The sequence below is a fragment of the Canis lupus genome, chromosome 6, assembly GCF_048164855.1.
Source record: "Canis lupus baileyi chromosome 6, mCanLup2.hap1, whole genome shotgun sequence".
NCBI lineage: Eukaryota > Metazoa > Chordata > Mammalia > Carnivora > Canidae > Canis > Canis lupus.
In genome coordinates, this window is record NC_132843.1 from 55,537,859 (window position 1) to 55,553,218 (window position 15,360).

General features: G+C 36.8%; 1 long non-coding RNA gene across 1 annotated transcript; it reads left to right on the forward strand.

The window, feature by feature from the left end:
* Positions 1–1,916: 1,916 nt before the first annotated feature.
* Positions 1,917–8,406, forward strand: LOC140634735 (uncharacterized). Its single transcript, XR_012032120.1, has 3 exons — positions 1,917–2,068; positions 2,351–2,453; positions 7,953–8,406. It is a non-coding gene; the product is annotated as an uncharacterized lncRNA (long non-coding RNA).
* Positions 8,407–15,360: the final 6,954 nt, after the last annotated feature.

Here is a 15,360-nt window from a genome sequence, read left to right on the forward strand (position 1 = left end):
TTTTTTTCTCTCTCTTCTCAAGCCCAAAAGTCCTTTGGCAGATAGTTCATTGACTCAGTTTGGAAGACCCAGAGAATGGTTGAATCTGACCAGAGATTTGAAACAATGAGATATGTTCATGGAAAACCAAAATGTTTTGAATGGCTCAAGTGAGTAAGTCGCTAGTGGCCAAGATCATGAATGGTCTTCTAGAACGTATTTGAGTTTTACTTTGAAGATAATGAAGGAGTCATCGGCAGATTTTAAACAGAGTAGCAGCAGGATAAGAGTATATTTTAGTAAGCACACATTCACGTGGAAGACAAGACTTGCAAGGTATTGAGTCGGTGCAGCCATGCATCAACACCTGCGAACTACCGTGTCGTCTCCTTTCTGCACATCTGTGCCTCAGGTGAGATGCAGTGCCAGAGTGGCAATGACCTGGGCTCCACCTTTAGCCTTTAGCTAGACCAAGAGCCACAAGGCCTTGCCCCTTTTAATTGGATCAGCAGAATCTAGTGGAATACACTTAGTCCTGACCCAGGGTAAAGAGAGAATATTTGTGGGTCCTGATTCCAAAGAAGCTTTTTCACCACACTCTCTCTGCCCTGCTTGCCATAAGAGAATGCATCTGAGGGATTATGTTAATAGAAACAGCTTTCATTACTTTCTAGAGTCATTATGGCCCTCAAGAAAGAGGGGGGAAAGTTCATTTTAATTGCATGTTTGGGAACTACATTAGAAGTGTCTCTACTTAAGTGTAGGAGAGCAAAAAAATTTTCTTAAATCTCTTAGAGTTCCTAGCTGGGCCTGAAAATTAAACTGACAAAGACAGCACAAAAACAGATACATAAATAAACGGAACAGAAAAAAAAAAAAAGCCCAGAAATAAATTCTAATTATATGGTCAATTAATCTATGACAAAAGAGGCAAAAATATGCAATTGGAAAAAGTTTCTCCAGCAAATGGTACTGAAAAAAACTGGACGAATACAAGCAAAAGAATGAAACTGGATGACTTTTTACACTATACACAAAAATACACTCAAAATGGATGAAAGATCTGCATGTGGGACTTGCAACCATAAAAATCCCAGAAAAGAGCACAGGCAGAAATCAATGGAAAGAAAGAAAGCAATGATGAATCTTCAGAGGTCAAAAACCAAGAGAAAGTAGGCACCCAAAGAAGACAGGCAACATTTGGGTGCATAATGGCTGAAAAATTTCCAGAATTGCTAAAATTTTACTATCAGGTTCAGGACATCTCAAACAAGGTAAATGAAAGGAGACTTACACTCATTGTACTAAATATACTCATCTGCACTTGACATCAATTTCCACTCCCCTTCTATGGGTTTGGTTTGATTTGGATCCATTCAGTTCTGTTGTTCATTGGGAACGCTACAGACTACATTTCCTAGATTCCACAGCTGAGGTTCTGGATGTGATTTAGCTTCTGCTTGTACTCTCCTGTGCAACTTGGAAGACAAAAGGGAAGCAAGGCTGTCTCCCTGCTACAGCTCTGTCTGATATGAGTACAGTCCTAAGATATGACTGTTTCAAGATAACGGTGACAACTGCACTCAATGATGCAGAACCTGACAGGCACAAGCATGGCAATTCCACAGGTATTTGAGGCATTTAGGCTGCTGGACACAGCATTTCTCCATTGGGTCACCCACTCATAGAGCTTCCTGATTTCTAAACTGCAGCTGCATCGGTAAGTTCTGCACCCAGGAGTGAGGACAGACCCCGCCTACCTTCCCCCATGTTAAATGTCACTTGTTCCCTGTATTAAGTCTCAATCTCCTTCCTCCTAACCCTGAGGAAGCTAGCAGAGAAGAAATGAAAAATATATAGAAAATCATCACTCCCAAATGCTCTGTGTTCACTCTGAGGAGCAGCTGCCACTCCTCTGCCTCTGTCTCTGTCTCAGTATTAGATGGAACTCCTTATTCCAGGTGCCTGCCTGGAAGGGGAGGGTCCCTGAATGGCTGGAGGGAAGAAGCTTTGCTTCAGCCGCTGCCACCTCTGATTGCCTGGATCATCTGCTGCAATGCTGCACCTCTGACATCTGGCCCTCTGACAGGTTTCTGCTCTCTTTTTTCATAGAACTCTTGCAACAGTCCCTTCTATAGTGATTTTTCCTCCTTTTCATTTCCATTTGTTTTTTCCTTGATAAGTTGCAGCCTTATAAGAATAATGATAGCTCTTGGGATGTGTTAGTTCTGCTGTAACATTTTTTGCTTACCAATTTATTTTTTTCAGATTTTGTTTTTTTCATTTCCACCAATTTCCTTAGGACTTAGGCCTTTTCCTCCTACATAATCAAATTAAGTATTTTATTTGTTTATTGTCTCATTATTTTTAGCAGATAAAGCATTGAAGATAAGAATTGACCTCTGAGTATTTCTGTGACTTCATCCCAAAGGTTTTCTGTATTCTGAGGAGCTCTAATTTTGAATTTATCCAAGGTCTGTTATTAAGTCATTGGCTTATGTATTTTTTAGTGGTTATACTGGGGAGTTTTAAAACTTTTTTCATATGAATTTTGTCATTATTTATTTGAATTCTTGCAATAATAATAGTAATAACAATGAAGTATTACCGATAACTATTTCTTGTTGTATTGCAATGTGACCAGAGAACACAACCTGGAGAATTTCTTCTGTTGTTCATTTATTTGGATCCAAGAAAAGTGATTTTATTATTAGAAATTCCTGAACTTGTCTTACTGATATTCACTGATGTTCTCAAACAATGTGTGTAGGCACTAAAGCCAAACAAAGTGTGCAGATGTCTGAAGCCATGAGCCTCCCAGATGTCACTTGAGGTGTATTCACAGGATAAGATATCACAATCTAAAACTGCTTTGTAACAAATTGAAAGGAAACTCCCCCCTCAATAAGCCAAATTCCTAGCCTAATCTGCTCTCTTAATTTGAAAATTTCCCACATTTTCTTGTCAATCTGGTACATGCAGACATTTTTCCATTGAGTTAATGTAGTTTAGTTCCTCTTAAAAATATCATTACTCATTCTACTCCTGTGGCCACATCACTTTAGCAGACTGGTTGACACCATCATTTCTCTCTGACACATGCCATTCTGCAATTATTGGTTTGCAATGATAAATCTGCCACACAGGGAGCAAGTACCATTTTTGGTTTATTTTTGCATCTCTAGAGCCTAACTCACTATGTACTACATACATGCTTGCTGAGTTCAGTTAATCAAATTTTGAAAGCATTTTGTTTTTTAAAAAAACATGTACCTGTCCTTTATTTCTATAATAAGATGTTAGGAAGAGATGCTTGCCCCTTCATCTCACTCGTAGGAGTATGGCTTTCCATTAGGCTACTGAAAAAAAGCTTAATTTGTGATCACTGTGTGTTATAAAGGTTTGAGGTTTAATGTTCACCCAAAGATGGTTTCTGGGTGGTGCTGGATGGTGCTGAGTGGCTCAGTCAGTTAAAGCATCCAACTCTTAGCATCTGCGCTCAGTGTGGAGTCTCCTTCAGATTCTCTCTCCCTTTCCCTCTGTCCCCCAATCATGCTCTCACTCTCTCATGCATGTTCTCTCTCTCCCTCAAAAAGAAAATAATTACAATAAAATAAAATATTCATCCAAAGAACCTCAACTTGAATATGAGCTAACTGCTCTGGTGGTAAGGAAACAGAACATACTATTATATTGAGATTGGCCAACACTACTAGAGTTCGTCAAGGCAAAGATGTTGATGGGAACCAGGTGTGAGAGCTCACCTTGGGTGTTTGTCCTATACAGTCACCTAAAGAGGCAGTGGAACCCCAGCAGCAAAAACCTGGAAATGAATGCCTACAGAAAGCACAGAAACTACAGAAAGCTCAAGTGACCATCTAGATTAGAGAAGTACCTGCTCAGGATAAGGGAACTGAACTCTGAGAGACTTGAACCAACTTTCAAAGAGCCACAAAAGTGCTTCATGAAAGACTCTGCTTTAAACACTTGCCATATTTAAACTGACTTTATTCGGTTAGTTCAATTGATGCTTTTTCTATTCTTTTACATTCCCACACCAGCAAGGAAAGAAAGGATGAAAAGAGAGTTAGGAAAGAAGTTAACCATGCCCTTCTTTCCTACTAGAAGCTTCCAGGCTGAAAGAGGCTGATCCATAGGTAGGAGGAAATGAGCCATTGGATCACATTGGATCACATTTTGAGAGCTCCTAGATACTGTAATTACTGAACATATTACTGTGTTCCTTACTTAAAATGACCATATGTTCTGAATAGAAAAGTCCTGGGTCTACCAGAATCTTCAGAATAGGGAAAGCTTGCTTCTGAATAAACATTAAAGGGATGAAGGGAGACAATGGACCTGCACTCTGCTTATATCATGAGTTATATAAGGTCACTCTACTGCTTAGACTTCATGTGGTCCATCCCCAGTGACAGATACAGGGCAGTTCTAAAGCCAAGAGTTACAAAAGCTATAAAGAGCCAATATAATGTCAGCAGGTCTCCTAGTTCCAAAAAGAGAATTTACTCTGGCAACTTTAAGCAGAAAAGGAATTTGTTACAGGATATTAAATAGCCCAAGGGGATGGAGAAATAAACTTATGGTTGGGTTTCCAGAAACTCCTCTCAGAACCTCACTACAGAATGGTGCTTCTACATTGACTCTGACCTCAGAACCAAGCCACAGCCGTCTACGCATAGCATTTTCCTCACATAGCTCACTCTGAAGTTGCATGTCTACTTGATAGAATCTAGATGACCTGCCAGCATCATTCTACTCAATAAAGGTGGAAATCATAATAGAACAATCAAAGTATAGACTCTGTTCAAAAGACATTGGAGGGACACCTGGGTTACTCATCAGTTAAGCATCTGACTCTTGGTTTCAGCTCAGGTCATGATCTCAGGTTCCTGAGATTGAGCCCCACATTGGGCTCCATGCTCAGCGTAGAGTCTGCTTATTCCTCTCCCTCTGCTCCTCCCTTTCCACTCTCTCTCTCATAAATAAAGTTTTTTTAAAAAAAAGACCTTGGACAGCCATACATGACAACGTCTTTAACTCACAGCAAAAATACTTAGTATGCCCTTTATTCTGATTTCCCATCCTGTTCATTGCACCGTAGAGCTTTTTTCTTGGCTTTTTTCCAAAGCCTGGAGGAATGTCTAGGTTTCATAGCTCTTTTTGATTATAGGAGGCTTGTGCCTGTTTAGGATCCACAAAGTTGGATCCTAGTTGCTGCGCTAACTGCCTTAACAGTTTTATTTTTTCTGCTATTCAGTCTTAACACTCAGCTATGGACCATCGTGTCCATGCAAACTTCTCAGGGAACTACAACTCACGAGGACTTCTTTTTCGGACAATAGCAGTCCGTATCTGTCTCATTCATCTGCACTTGTAACATCTTTCACTGTGTTGTTATTTAACTATTATCTTGTTTGTAAAGGCGGCTAGAATGGAGTGAAGAGAACTCTCTCAAAAGTTACTTCTCTTAGACATTCATACATGAACATGACAAGCATTCAGAAACTATTTGTATAACTGTCACATTTAGAAGGCAGGACACCACTGGATAGTAAGCTTCTGAAAAACAATCCAAAGTCACGTGATCAAAGTTTTGCTACTTTTTCAGTGTGTACCCACCTTTCCCATGGCTTATAGGGAGCCTGCCCACACAAAGTATCTAACTCAGTGCTTATTTGCCATTCCCACGTTTCAGTGTCTCTGTCCACTTCAGTATCAATCCCAAAAGCATGGCTAGCTTCCAAATTATTTTTCACAATTCTCTAAAGAAAGCTTCTGTAATACCAGTGTGAGCTGTGAGGACATGTCATAAGCAAGCTATGTGACTTGTGACATATGCTGTAGGTCAGTGGCTCCTGAAGAGCTTCTGGGGCATAAGTGAACCTTCACAAACAACTTGGTCTGGACTAGCATCAAATGACTCCCTCCTATGAAAACCAATCTCTTCTTCCTCATAAGAATTTCTTTTTACACTGTTTTCTAAGAGGGAATAGTTCGGTTTGTTACCTTTGGTGCCTCTTTTTCATGGTATAGGCTTTCTTTAATGGTTTGGGCATTTTTGTACTGAGGATCCTGGTTTTAGGTCTGTCTATTCTGGTTACCTGCCTCTGGTCATTGTGAGAGGGGACAAGGGCATGAAGCTGGACCTTAGTCTTACTCTCTGCTTTCAGAACGTACATATACCACTGCCCACTGCATCACACAACAGCCAAATTACTTCAGATATACTGACTCAATTCATCACCATGATGAAGGCTCCAAGGTTCCTCCCACTTCTTGTATCTGTGGACTCTAGGCTTGGGAGCCACTCAATCACTTCTACCTCCACCATTATTTTTTCCTGCTTGTGATTTGGTTTATAATTTTGGAGGATTTATTTCCTTGTAGATTAGCTCTAGTGTGATTTTTATCCATTTGGTATCCTCAAAATCTCTCATTCACTGACATAGTAACTATCTAGGGTCTATCTGGCTAGTGTTTATTACAACTGATATCCCCTTAATAGTAGATTGTCATAACAGTTTATAATTTACAAAACTCTTATGATTATCTCATTTAACTCTCTATTAGTTTTAAAACTAATAGTCCCTTAATAGTATGTTGTCATAACAGTTTATAATTTACAAAACTCTTATGATTATCTCACAAAATTCTCACAATTTTGTCATGAAATATTACAAATAAAGAGAGAGCAATTTGAGAGTTTGGTGACTTGTGCAAAGTCACACAATCATAAATGAAGGAAATGAGATCCATGTACTCTATGCAATATAAGTAGGTCACAGGAAGCCCAGTTTTCCTGCAAAGTGTCAAAAGTTCCATTCACATCTTCTTCCCCCATTGGAACAACTGTCTTACCTGTAGGACTCACATTCCAACTCAATCCCTTTATTATGTTGACTAGAACTTTTGATAACGTTCATCTCCATGGTTAGTCATGGTCAATTTTTCACCAAGTTTTAAGCATTTTCAGTACTTACATTTTTAATACTTTAGTTACAAAGAACCCTTCTTTATCTTACTAATGTCAATCAATTTTAGCATCTACCTGGAACACTTAGCTTAACAAAAACAATGAAGTTAGCTCAGGCATGACAGAAGAGAATGTCCAGATCAATAAGCAATGTCTGCCATGAGGTGGAGGGGATGGTGACAGCTTTGAGACACTTAAACCTACAGTTCTCCACTTATTCTGCCTGCATTTCTCTTCACAATGACCTGTCTTTCCTGCTGGCTAAGTTTCCTTTAGTGGGTATGAGACTCAAGTATATTATTATATACTTACATCAAAATATTTCTAGTTTGTCAAGACTATCTATCTGTTCCACAGTGACTTTTAAAGGATTTGGCTGACTTTGACCGAATTTGCTACAGTTACAAAAAGAATCCAGATATGCAGCAAGTTTTATTTATATTTCAATCTATTTTGACATTGACCAGGAAGGTAGGAGTAGGTGACTATTGATAAAATTTTTCAATATGTGAGTAATTTCATTAGGTAATTTTTAAACAAACACAAACAAAAGTTGATATATAAGTCTCAGAATGCAGCGTCTCTGGTCCTTGGTCCCAAATCTTTAGAATTCCAGAACTCCATTTGAATACCTTAAAAGGAGAAAGTTCAGAAAGTACTCCTTTATTCGGTGATAGAACCTAAAGCCAAGGGAAACAAAGAACTGATTTTTTAAACTCTTGAAACTCAGCTACTTTCTTTGGTCAGTCTTTGAGGGTGGATGTTTTATTACTTGCCCAAATCATTGGAATTTTTGGAAATCCCAGGTAAGTCCTCTATTTTAAGTAACAATTTTATGTTATCTTACACTCACAGACTCATCCACGTAAATCACAAGCAGTATAATTCACTCCACCAATAAGTATCTCCAACCAGTTTTCAATCTCTCCCTAGACACAGACCCCAAGATAAACTAACTTCTGACAATTTATTTTTTCAGAAAGAGAACAAAGAACAAGAAAGTGTGAGTAATAATAAAAACTGGAAAATAAATTCAAACTTACGCAAAGAGTTGATGGTATCAGTACTGCATCTGGCACAAGGAGACATATTCCTCCAAACTCATTACTTAACCTCAAAAGAGCCAAACTGACTTCTTGGATTTTGTTTGGTTTAAATTACAGATGATGTTTTCTTTGAAAAAATATTCATTCTTGAATGAATTTTCCTCTAAACCATGGAGTGTGGAAAGGGAGGAGAACAAGGAAGAGGAAGAGTGAAGAGTACCTATTGATAATGGCAGATCATAGACAAAAGTGGAAATCTGCCATCTCTTCTTCCTCCTGTGGAACAGGAGTCTATGTCATGTAATATCAGAAAAACAAAAAGGACCACCCATCTCTTTCAGAGAAGCTACATTCAGAACTCCTTTTATAAGACAAAATAGCCTAGTTAGTAGCTCATTTGAATAAATTCATAATTTTTACTTTGGTGTGAATTTGTCCACTAATTTATTCATTTTCATTCACTTGTCACCGTACATTTATTAACTGGCTCTGAAATGCCTGAATTGCTGCTAGATGTTAGAGATAAAACTGTAGACATGACATAGCTATTGCTTTCACTGAACCTAAGTTCCAGTAAAAAGAGCATAGAAGCAATTTATCAATTACGGTGGATAAGAGTCAAGATAGAAAGTATAGGATTGAATGAATGAAAAGGAAGTCTTCCTGGAATAAATAATAATTAAGACTAGAGAGAAAACAAACATTAAACTAATTATAGAGAAGGGAAGGGAAGGGAAAGGAAGACAATATTTTATGTAGAATATAGCAACCAGTTTAAGGGATCAAAAGGAATTTATGTTTGAGATGTAGGTCTTTGAGGGTTGATGGCAAAAGTAGGTAGGCAAACTATATAGGGCTGAAGAGATAGGTAGACATCAGACCTTAAATTCACATATGTCATTTAGAAATTGTGTAAGGATGTAAGAGAAGTCACCAAACAGTGGTTTAAATACGACACAGGGTTATTTTTCTCTCATGTACAACAAATCCAGGAATAGGCAGTCCAAATTATCTCCATCATGGAGGAACCATCAAAGATCTCAGCTCATTCTTGCTTTCAGTTCTTCCATCTTTAGTGTGGGACTTCTCTCCTTCAGACCATTTTAAGGTCCCAAGATGGCCACTTCAGCTTCAGCCACTATTTCCTCCAGTCAAGGAGATGGAAGAAGATAAAAAGAACAACAGATTACATTCCTCCCTAGTCAGTTCCTTTTTGATGAAACTTTTCTAGATGCTACACTTGAAATTTTGGCTTCTATTCCATTGACTAGAACTTAGTCATACAACCGTTCCTATCTATATGCATGGAGTACTAGAACATATGGTTTCTTAGCTAAGCACAATTGCTCTCTTTAACAAAAGTAGGCTCTGTTAGTAAGGAAGAAAGAAAAAAAATATATTAAAGGCAAGTCATAATCTTTGCTTTACCACACCATTTTAACTCTACCCTAAAGACTATGAAGTCTTCCAAGAATCTCAAGTTAAGAAATGACATGGTCAAATTTGTATTTTCAAATGGATCACTTTAAAAAATATGTTTATTTATTTAAGAGAAGGAGAGAAAGAACATAAACGGGGAGCAGCAGAGGCAAGGGAGAAGTAAGCTCCCCACTGAGCTAGGAGCTCAATGTGGGGCTCTATCCCAGAACCCTGGGATTATGACCCAAGCCAAAGGCAGACTTTTAGCCAATGGAACCACCCAGGTACCCCTCAAAAGGACCTCTGAATGCAGGGTAGAGACATGATTGGAGGGGACATGATTATTGGCCAAGGAAACCTGTTAGGAAGATGCTAAATAAAACCAGGCAATAGGTGATGGTGGCCAAAAAGTGTGATTTGGTAAGGACAGAAGGTGAGACCAGAAGGAAACCTAGAGGATGAAGGAGTAAAGACAAGAATCTTGTTGGCATCAAAGACAAATCTCGTCCACTTACCATTGTATCTAATATGACTTATCTCCACGTAGCCTCATTCTTCTTGGCAAAGCAAGCCAACATTGCATTTAACTCAGCTCTTTGAGTTGTTACGCTACAACTGGGATAATCAGAGTGCTTATACCATGATTTTTAAAATATTACAAATTCATTCCTTTTTTCTATTTGAAATAGTTTTATGAATTTTAATCATAGCAAATGTGTTTTAATAGTAGTCATAAAATCAATATTGCCTGTGGAATCATGACAATGGTGATGATCGTGGTGTTGGTGGCAGTGCTGATGATATCTTTTCCCTTAAATATGGCTGCTTCTCTACTAGAATGTTAGTGTAGTCTCTAAAATTTTACCTGTCTCTAGCATTCTCAACTGATTCCTTGATGCTCTGAGGTTCTAAACTTGGCTTTGTGAGTGGTTCTATATATAATTAATTTCTTATTTTCTCCAATTATTTTAGTTAAGCAATCCTACTTACTGTAAAAGAAAAATCCCCAAACCTCAATGACATAAAATACAGGAAATTTCTTGCCTTGTAGATGAAATAGGTGTTTTCTGATTAAGACAAAAGAGGGAAAACTGGCTTTATTCCATGCAGTTGGTTGCAGATGCAGACTGCAGAAGGCTTCACAGTTTCCCTGCAGGAATTTTCTTGAAGGTGAGCCTTGATGATTATCAGACACTTAGTTCATTCCACACCATACACAACAGTTTTAGAATAGCAATTCTAATATATAACTAACATCAATACAATTAGTAAGAACAGCTTAAACATATTTTAATATATCTTCCTCATTCTCCCCTACCCATTTTAAAGTTATAATATACCTACATTGTCAGAGGATATAGTCATTATATACTATAATTTCTTCCTTTAAAGCCTTATTTTTATAAAAATCAGATGTTTTGTGATCACCACAAGTCCTTAGATCAATGTCTGTGTAGTTATTGTAGTTGTCTGGAGATCATTTTCTAATAAAATTTTTATGAAGGGCTCATGGAAACAATATTTTCTGAGTTCTTAAAAGTTGAAAATAATTTATCTGTGCCCACTATACTTGAATGTCAGTTTTGCTGGATATAAAATCCTTAGCTCATATTATTTTTTCTTTTGGATATTTTAAATGTTTTCTGTTTTCTTCTGGTTTAAAGTGTTTGTGGTAGGCTGCATAATGCTCCCTTCCCCAAAGATATTCATATCCTAATACCTGGAACCTGTGAATGTTACCTTATATGGCAAAAGGGATGGTGCAGATGTGATTAAGTTACAGATCCTCAGATAGGGACATTATCCTGGATTATCCAAATAAATCCTAAATGTAATCACAAGTATCCTTATGAGAGGAAGGCAGAGGAAGACTATAGAAAAGAAAGAAAACAATGTGAGTGTTGAAGCAAGGGGAGAAAAGGTGAGGTGATATGGGGCTATTAACCAAGGAATGAGAATAGCCTCTAGTAGCTGGCAAATAAATCGATTCTCCCTGAGAGCTTCCAGAAGGATCTAGCCCTTTTTATATTTTTATTTTAGCTCTGTAAGACTTTTTACAGACTTCTGGTCTCTCAAACTATAAGAATGAATTTCTGTTGTTTTAAGCCAATTAGTTTGTGGCAATTTGTTATAGCAGACAAAATAATAGTGTTAATAAGTCCGCTGATATTTTTGCCAAGACATTTATTGAATTCTTTACCATTTTTAAGTTCAGTAATTTTTTAAATTCAGTCATTCAGTGTCAATATTCCCAAGGTTAGGCATTATGCATTTTAATATGCGGTTTCAAATACTTTTTTTATTTCAGAAAGGTTCTTTTAATTATATTTTTGGCATTTCTTCTGTTTTCTGTATTAGCTTTCTTCTTCAAGAACTACTGTTATTTTACATGTTGGATCTTCTTTGCCTAGTCTCATTACTGTCACTTTCTCTTGAACACTGAACCCATTAAAACAAGCTGGAACACACATCTGTCTCTAGGCACCATTGAATTTGAGGACACTGGTGACCTGCAGGGGAAACTAGATCCCTTTAACACAGAGCTACATTATGCCTGGTTCAGGACTTGGAGAAGCTTAGAAGATCCGGAAGGAGCTATATTAGCTGTGGGTTCTAGTGTTGCCCCACAGCAACACAGTGAGCTGACAGATCCACAGCAATGACTGTGAGTTGCCACAGTACCTGGCACTGTACACCAGGCTTTGGAGTATAGAAATGGCTGCACCTTCATTTTCACCTTATAAATCACATGCAGACTTCTTGTAACTCTAGGGAGAAAAGAATTCTAGGAATTATGCTTCTATCTTAGCTTACTTGTACTAGTACAAACCCCACCACAATTCACTCCTTGGCCACATGACATCCTTTAATCATAATTTACTTCCAAATAAAGATGATATCAAAATGATACTTCCACACAATGATGCAGCTGTTACCTTGTACAACATGCTTGTTCTCCCTCAAATAAGATACAAAATTCATTCATCCATCTATGAATGATGTTCTTTGCTTTTCAGCTAAGTTACACCTTCTCTTTGATATTCTGTTACTTAAAATATAAGATGTAAAGTTAACTATCATTAACAGATGGCACAGGAATGGAGAATGGAAGGAAAACATTGGTTAATATATACATTAATATAGTCATATCAAAATAAGGAAGAAATATAACTATTATATTCCTCATTTCTGAAACTGGTCACGTGGCCATGGATGGTATTTTTAACTTCCTTTTCCCACTATTCACCCCCACTCATTGGCTCTCCCAACATTTCTGGTTTCAAACAGGTGGTTTCTTCCAATTTTCAGATCTTGAATTAAACATATTTCTCATGAATCTCTTCCCAATTTAAAGTGGATAGGCCTTTTTTTTCTCTTAATATTCTGATTTGTTCTTTTCTTGTTTTTGTTTGTTGTTTCTTCCTAACTCTCAAAACAACAATATTTTTAATGAATGAACAAATTAATTTCTCCCTTTATCTATGACCCACAACTTACCAATTAATCAGGTCTGATTAATTTTTTATTATTTATCAGATCCGTTTTTTCCTTTACAGTCATCAACTCTTAGTTTCTTACCTGATATCTTGGCTTCTAGCCTCTCCCAATTCCAGTAAATACCACACACTATATTCGATACTTAGTGGAAAGAAACTATTGCATATTTGTATTTATATTTCTAATACCTAGCACAGTGGGCACGTGGTAACACACAGTAGGAATTCAATACTTATCTGTGGATGAATGGTTAAAATTTATTCATTATATAAGGGATGTTATAAAAGAAATCTACTGATTCAACACTGGTCTCCTTATGAATTCAATACTCCAAGAATGAAAATTCATAGGCAAAATTATTTTGGACTTGCAAATGTCTGCTTTTTAAAAAAATAGCTGTGTATTGGACCTCTAATAAAAATGAAATTTGACTGTAAATGTAAGGAGAATTGCTTATTACTCACCTGAAAAAAAGTGCTTTTACATCAATTTTTAAGAGTCTAAAATAGTAGGAACATGATTAAAGGGACAGAAATAGTATTAATGAAAAATGTAAAAATAATGTGGCACACTTTCTCAGTGCCTTTCATTAATTAAATAGGTTTTTGAAGTACATATGGGTAATACATATCTGTTAGGGGCAGAATGGATGATAGACATGATAACAGCAAGTATGGGGGTTTAAGAGTAAAAGAAGATCAAGAATAACAGTTCATTTTCATTTCTAATGAGGAAGAAAGTATCACTAAATACCTAGTGGAATGCCTGGAATAGAGTAGGAGTAGAACAAATTTAGGTTGTCTGTTTGACTATTACTTGATTTATAATAGTGAAGAGATTTTTATGAATTGAAAGGTTCAAGTTGCCTTAAGGAATGATCATAGATTATAGAATATTACCTCTTAAAAGTCATTATGAGTTGAAGATATAGATTATCACATCCTAAAAATCTCTAAGGTGAAATATGTTCTTGGTAATAAATAGTGCACCCTAAATAAAAGTAGATAGCTGGACTAAAATGACCTTTTAGAGATTACTTCCTGCTTGTATTTCTACAATATCAAGTCTTCCTGCCGAAACTTTGTTATTGTTCTTCTTTTAACCTCAAACCTCAAAAGCCAAAGGTCAAGACAGCATAATCAGGAAGAAAATGAAAGGTCTTTTGTATACATCAGCAATAAATAGTGTATATGAAAGTAAAAGCATTTTCTAAGCTTTGATATGACTCCAAGAAACCCAAATGCTAAAATTCTGTTTCACCCCTTGCTCCCTCTGTTTACTCCCACAGATGGGTCCTAAAAAGATGAACAAAATCAATCCATTCTGTTAACCAAAATGATGGTCACAACCACGTTTAACTGTGCCCCATGCACAATAGCTTCAGATTTCTCAAGGACTATAGCAGAATGCTAGAATACTCTGGATGCTTAGCATTGTCTTCTTAAGTCAACTCCCAGCCTACTTCTGGATGGAATGCTACCTTAATTGTCCCCCAGTTACCAGTCAGAACTAAAAAGCCTAACATCTCATGCTTTCAAGATTGAATGAGCCGTCGACCAGCTTTTATTGGATGGGGGAGGGGAGTAGTGGTGGTAAAAAAAATTAATAGGCTTCATGTGTCAACCCTCCTAAGTAATAATTACTTTAAAATTTTACCAATATCCTTTTATGTCTTGGTCCCATGGATCATGGATTGAATCAGCCACCATGACTAAGTTACTAGGGATGTTAGGGAGAGATTCCAGGCCCCCCACACACTCCATGAATGAGGCTACTGCCAGGGAAAAAATGTAGTCAGATAGATAGATAGATAGATAGATAGATAGATAGATAGATAGACAGGTGATAGATAAAGGCAATTCCAAAGCACTGCCAAAAATTTGAGAAATGGGATATATTTAAGACACATACAAAGAAAGAAATATGTCAGAATGACTGAAATCCTCATCAGTTATTTTTTAGTGCTCATAGCATTTCAGGTTGATATCTTAAAATACTACATTTTAGAAAATATTTAAAAATAAAACCACCCAGTGTAGACTTTATTAAATATTGACTTTGAATTTAATAAGAAACTCTCTATGTCTTTTCCCAAAAGTATTAAAAGTGTGGTTCTTATAATGTTTCTTTTTCTCATTTTCTTCTGGTAAAAGTAATTTGAAGCTTTTGTAAGAAAGTAAGGTACTCATATGAATTAGGTCAAAATTAAAAGTGATGTTGACAAAAACTTAAACTTTTCCCAAACCATGATAAATTCTTCTTACTCAAAAACCTTCAATGTTTCCCTTTGTAGGACATGATCCAAAATTCTTAGCTTTGTCTTTATGCTTTCAGTATTTAATCCTCAAGCTACTCATTAATCCTATCTACAACCATGGCCAAACACAAATTCCTATCTTGGAAAAATTGAATGTCCTCAAATAA